At 37.4% G+C, this 6,706-nt stretch overlaps 1 pseudogene; it reads right to left on the bottom strand.

Moving 5' to 3' along the window:
• Nucleotides 1–1,245: 1,245 nt before the first annotated feature.
• LOC113047555 (uncharacterized) lies at nt 1,246–6,154 on the bottom strand (annotated as a pseudogene).
• Nucleotides 6,155–6,706: the final 552 nt, after the last annotated feature.

The following is a 6,706-nucleotide window of genomic DNA, read 5'->3' as shown; positions in this document are numbered from 1 at the left end:
ATTCAAGTAAACTTTAATAATAAAATAAACACAAAACAGCGAGACAGCCCCTCACGGACGACTGCTGCACACAAACAAATCCAAACACAAAATAAAGTCCAGGCCTGGTCCTCTCTCGTCCTTCACTGTCGTCGCTCCTCTTTTGTATCCTTCAGGATCTCCTCCTTGGGACTCGAGACCGGTGAGTGGAGCAGGTGTCGTTCATTCCCAATCACTCCACCGGCCTCCCACGGCTCTCGGCCTGTCCCACTCTTCACAAGTATATAATGGTTTTAACATAGTTTTACTTGTATGAGATCATGTGTAACAACACACAGTGAGATTAATGAGGAAGGATCATTGTATGCAAAAAGAGTTTAGCAGCAGCCACAGGTAATTGGTGCCTAATATTCCTGAAGATCATTAAACTTGCTCTAGTACTTTTAGATACCTTTTTAATATGTTTTATAAAATTTAAGTTAGAATCCACAATCATACTCAAATATTTAAAATGTCAACAATATTTATTAGGCCTACCTCTCCTTTAACTAGAATATCTAAACAACTTATTTTTTATTGAAATATATATATATGTGGTTCTTCAACTACAGGCACTTTTGGCCTTGTGAACTTGAAGGAAAAAAAAATTGTTCAAATCAAAATCGTCAAAATCTAATAGTTTAATATAGTTAGTCTAGTTTAATGATCCATAAGAGAACGCACTTACATTATAAGACAAATTGGTGTTTTTTGACATATTTTCCGATCCGCACTAAACAAATGTCATTTCCATCACATGTAAATATCTGATTATTATTTAAAATTAATATGATATACATAATTTCTTAACAGTGTAAGACCACTGTCACACGTAGTTTTACCAATTTATACCTATATTGCAATTACCATAGATTTGTGGATTAAGTAAATTAATTGTCATGAGGCCCAAACGCAAAGCTTACATCCACCACAACCTGAAATATAATATTGCATTGGTTAGATACATTTCTGAAAATTACTACTTGTGTTATTACATTAAGTGGAAGATTATCCCATAAACTATGCAGAAATTTTTAATGAGTGATTAGAATTTTGTACATATTTTTTAAAAGAGTTATGAGGTGGTGGAAATGACTGGGTGTTGTGGAAATGACAATGAATGGACGTTGTTAGATTTTGCTGTATTTGGCTGAGCAGTAGTTTGGGTGGCTCGCCAATGTACTAGATTTCTCTAATACATAAAATAAGTAAGCTTGATCAAAGTTCTTGTGGGGAGAAGAATTTATTGAAGGTAGCAGTGTAGCAGTTCTTCAGCAGTGATGTTAGCATGTCATCCTTCATACAATCTTAACCCAAAGTACTGTCTGTGAGAACAGACCTTTATACCTGTTAACAAATGTGCTACAAACAATACAATAACACCCCATGGAGAGACAATGATAGTGTAACCTTTTGATGACTTGAAAGGATCTCTCCCATGGAGAGCCCATTCACTGACCTGATGTTGACCTAAGAGGCTGATTATATGGGCCAGTTGTTTCACACTATTGTGAACAAAGTACAGTTGCCTACAGTTGATTCCAAATACATCCAACCAAAGTTAATTAAAAACAAATAATCTTTCAATCCCCCCTTTGATCATTTTTGATCAACATACAAAACAGTTATAATTTTAGTAGTCATGTACACATGCTGTATACAGGTTCCTTCTTGCAATACTTTTCAGTAATCATGAATACAGAATGCTGCATACAGGCTCCCTTACTTAAGATGACAGAATAAGAGTTCATGGTGAGGTTTGCATTATCTTTAATGCCTAAGTTCTTTTTTATTTTAATGTTGCGATCTTGTGGAAGTGACGAATGTTGTTGTGTTCTGTGGATGTTAAGGCATGTTTATCTAGGTGGCCAGTGCAGTTTGGTCCAAGCGTTGGATATCTTTGCTCATCCTCTGAAACGCTGGGACACCTACAATCACACCAGAGAAAAGGGAAACAAATCTTTCCAAAGAAATAGTTTAAACAAAATATGCCTAATTACCAATATAACTGTCCCTATTTAATGTTGGCAGGACACTACAGTGTTTATCAGTGGTGAAATGTTCATGTCTTCGTCCTCAGGCGACAAGCTAGAGCCTAAAAACTCTAGTCCCACCATATTTGGACTCTGAAAAACACTACTGCCATCTATCCCTCATCTCTAGGCAAATTCACATCAATCCACTCATTGTTTCCCTGTGCCTTAACTGCTGTGTCAGTTACTAAAAGATCCTCAATTGGTCTTTCCCATCTGTATTCTTGTTGCGACACATCAGTTTTTTTAATCTTTACCCATTTGTTGGGCACTAAACTATGGCTCCCTTTTGGAGGTGCCAAAACTTGATTCTTGGCATTGTGTACTGCCAGACTGAGTCTTCCATCAGTTTGGACAAGGCTGACAGATGTTAGATTTTCAGTGGACATGGGCCGGCCTGTGACATGTTCAAAAGGGCATAGTCCATTTTCCTTGTGGTTTTCCTTAAGGCATCGGTTGTCATCATGTTTTTTTACATCTTCCATTAACAATGATGATTGTTTCCTGGCCAATTCAATTTGAATCTGTTTACTATGTAGAACAGTTTGTGAGTTTTGCTGAAGTTGTCTTAATGCCGCTGCATGTTTACCTCTCTCCTTTACGGCTTGTTTAGCAGCACTGTCTACTAGGACATCCTCTGTGGCTTCAGTTGTTGAGGTTTCATGGAGTCCATCAGCTTTTGGATAAGATGTCACTAGCTGGTGCTGCAGAGAGAGGTTCTTCAGTTTCCCTGTGGCTCCACAGCATTTAGCAGAGTCTGTTTTTGTTTGGCTGTCAACTGCTGAAACCTCTTCAACAGGTGGTCGTCATCACTTTGTCTCAAACTCAGCTTACAATCACGAATCCAGTGTCCTTCCTCGTTGCAATGTCTAAATCTTTCCTGAGTTTTCTCTCTTGAGTGTCTCTGATATTCACTTTTTTCGTATCCCATTGTCCTGTAGTTGTATGACAAGGTTTTGGATTGTAAAACTCTGAGATCGACTTCCTGTGTTCTTTCAATCTTTGCTGACCATTCTACAATCTGCATAAATGTTGTTCCAGTGCTGTCCCAGTCATCATACCTGATTTTAAGAGTTTTAGAAACCTCAGGTTTCAGTCCATTCACAAATATGGTTTTAAAAGGGATGCTAGTGTCTTCACAGAGTTCTTCAATGTTGTTGTTCAAACCAGCATGTTCCATCCAAGTTTGTCTGAAGCGTTCTTCAAACTCTGCAACACTTTCTCCTGTCTTCTGCACACAAGAGGTAATTTTAGCCCAATTAACCTCTGCAGGTTTCAGTTCAAATAAGAAGGTTTGAACCGCTTCCCATCCAGCTTCAATGTTTTCTTGAGATTCACCAATCCTTCTTTCAACACTTTCTGTAAGTCGTTGTTGGTCATTGTCTCTTAAGTTCACATTAACAATCATCACACTGTCCAGTGGATGTAAATTGTAGATTTTCTACAAGCGTTGAAGAAATTGCCATACTTTCCGTGGTTGCTTGTACACATCTGGCAATTCTTTTGACCATTTGTCAACTTGCTCTGGAGTAGCTGGCTGGTATGTTCTGTATGGAACATATTTCTTTATTACCTTTTTTACTGTGCGAGTTCGTCGTTCACCATCTTCCTCATACTCCTCTTCATTTTCAGTTTCAGTTCTTCTGTTCTTAATAATTACAGGAGCAAGTCTAACCTTCAGTTTGTCCTTTGTAATTTCAGTATGTGTGTTGATATCTGCATCACTGTTATCAGAGCTGCTTGAAGCTTTTGATTCCAGTCGTTTGGAGAGCAAAGTTAACAACTTGTCATTCTGATGTAACAGTCTTTCTTTGTCCTTCTTAACAGTCTGTAATTGTTCAGCCAGTGCTCGAACCTTTGCTTTCTCTGCTTTTTTCTCATGTTGTAATTTGTCAGTTTCACATCTCTGTAGATGCTGTCGAATTTGTTTGAGCAAAATTACAGACAAGCCATCTCTGTTGGTGTATGTCCTTAAGCGCTGCATCTTTCCATAAGCCCTTTTAATGTCCGGCAAAGCCCATAGTCCACTCTCTGAGTACTTGATGCTGTACTTCTGGCAGATGTCATCATGGCACTTCCTCAGTCCCAGCCTTTTGTCCAGATATGCATTCAGATTCTCCAACATCTGATCAATGGTAACATTTGGAGGTTCTGTTCCATGTCTTTCTGTTGTTGGCCTCAATGCATGACTATTGCCTTTGTTTTGTGCAGACTCAGCCATGGCGAATACAGGAAAAGTGCCCTCAGAGGTGTGAAAACAGAACAAAAGGTGTTAGAACTGTTAAAGGTACTTATTCAGATTTAAATTCACAGCAGTCTGTTAGACTGACCATTTTCAGTTACACAGACAAATCATTAGTTTAAAAGCTCAGCTTAGTTTTCAATCTTCCATTTAAAACAAAACATTTACATTCAGGCTAATTTTCCTTGTTTAATGTCTGAATTGAGTTCTAGCTCAGAAGGCTGAATGCCTTTTTCAAATTTGTCCCTTAGACAATTTACATTATATTTTTTTCTCTGTATATTTATGGAAGGCAAACAAACTTATAGTTTCATGGTTTTATGCCATCATCTTCTAATTCGGTTTGAACATTAATTTAAATCTACATTAGTGGCTACTGAATTAGCACCCAGTCAAGAATTCCCAATTCTTGCAGCAACATCAGTCCCAATTCTATCTATGACTCCTACAGTCTCTGGAGAAATGGACTAAATTGTTTTTTTACACAATTCCTACAAACAAAAAGAGAACGGACTAAGCCTCTGCTTCTACAATCTCTTTATGAACGGACTAAATTGTTTCTTAAACAATTCCTACAGACATAAAGAGAAAGGACCAAGCTTATGCTTCTAAAATCTCTTGATTACTGGACTAAACTGTTTCTTAAACAATTCCTACAGATACAAACAGAAAGTACCAAGCCCTTGCTTCTACAGTCTCTTGATTACTGGTCTAAATTGTTTCTTTCACACAATTCCTACAGACAAAAAGAGAACGGACCAAGCCTCTGCTTCTACAATCTCTTTATGAACGGACTAAATTGTTTCTTAAACAATTCCTACAGACATAAAGAGAAAGGACCAAGCCTCTGCTACTACAGTCTCTTGATGAACGGACTAAATTGTTTCTTAAACAATTCCTACAGACTCCAGAGAACAGGATTAAGCCTATAATTACACATCTATGGCTCCTACAGTCTCACGAGAACGGACTAAACCTCTTTCTTGAATGATTCTTATAGACTCAAGAGGACTGGACCAAGCTATAAACACTTTTTCTATAGCTCCTACAGTCTCAGGAGAATTAACTAAATCATTTAAAAGGTTCCTACAGACTCAAGAGAAAGGCCTAAGCCAAACATTTCTTAAACAGTGCTACACTGGTTATTATGGTTACACTACACACATCAAATGATCTGCTTACTTATGAAAAAGTGTTCTTTTAAGTTCTTTTAGAGAGCTGATAGTTTCACTCACCAAATTAGAATCTTTGAGAAAGGATCAAGTTGATTCAAATAACTTATGTCCACAGATGCGGTCTGTTGATCTTCAACACAAAAACTGTAGAATTTCCAAAACTCTTTTGTTCACTTCTTGTTGCAATTGGTGAGTTCTCTTCTTGTCAGTCTCTCCTGGCTGGCTCGCCAAATTGTTAGATTTTGCTGTATTTGGCTGAGCAGTAGTTTGGGTGGCTCGCCAATGTACTAGATTTCTCTAATACATAAAATAAGTAAGCTTGATCAAAGTTCTTGTGGGGAGAAGAATTTATTGAAGGTAGCAGTGTAGCAGTTCTTCAGCAGTGATGTTAGCATGTCATCCTTCATACAATCTTAACCCAAAGTACTGTCTGTGAGAACAGACCTTTATACCTGTTAACAAATGTGCTACAAACAATACAATAACACCCCATGGAGAGACAATGATAGTGTAACCTTTTGATGACTTGAAAGGATCTCTCCCATGGAGAGCCCATTCACTGACCTGATGTTGACCTAAGAGGCTGATTATATGGGCCAGTTGTTTCACACTATTGTGAACAAAGTACAGTTGCCTACAGTTGATTCCAAATACATCCAACCAAAGTTAATTAAAAACAAATAATCTTTCAACGTCCATGTAGAAAAACACAAAACATATATTTGAAACACATTTAACAAATCATTAGTCATTAGTCTGTTTGGTTCCATAACCAGATGAACAGTTACAGCCTTACTGTAAACAAATAACCACAAATAATCACATGAAAAATGTAAGTTAAGCATAAATTGTAATTGTACAATTATAACATTATAATTGGTTAGATGAACACTGTTTTGAATTTTGGAATACTTAAAAAACACGTAAAAGGTTAGTCATGTCAATACATTGTAACATGAACTAATAAGCATCTTGAGCATGCACACGTTGTATGTGAGTTAGTTTGGTATTGTAAAATTCTAATCGGTCTCTTAGATGAACACTGTTCTGAAGAGAACATTTAAAAGACACCTTAAACTATAACATATAAATGATCATATAACATGAACTGTAAAGCACCTAGATCACGAGGGCTGTGCGTGTATGAGAGAGAGAGAGCGAGAGAGAGAGAGAGAGAGAGAGTAACATGGAGGCTTGTCCAGAGGGCAATTATGGTGACCAGACGGTATGTGTGTGAG

Source organism: Carassius auratus, chromosome 28 (assembly GCF_003368295.1).
Source record: "Carassius auratus strain Wakin chromosome 28, ASM336829v1, whole genome shotgun sequence".
NCBI classification, from domain to species: domain Eukaryota; kingdom Metazoa; phylum Chordata; class Actinopteri; order Cypriniformes; family Cyprinidae; genus Carassius; species Carassius auratus.
This window is presented reverse-complemented; position numbering and strand designations above follow the sequence as displayed.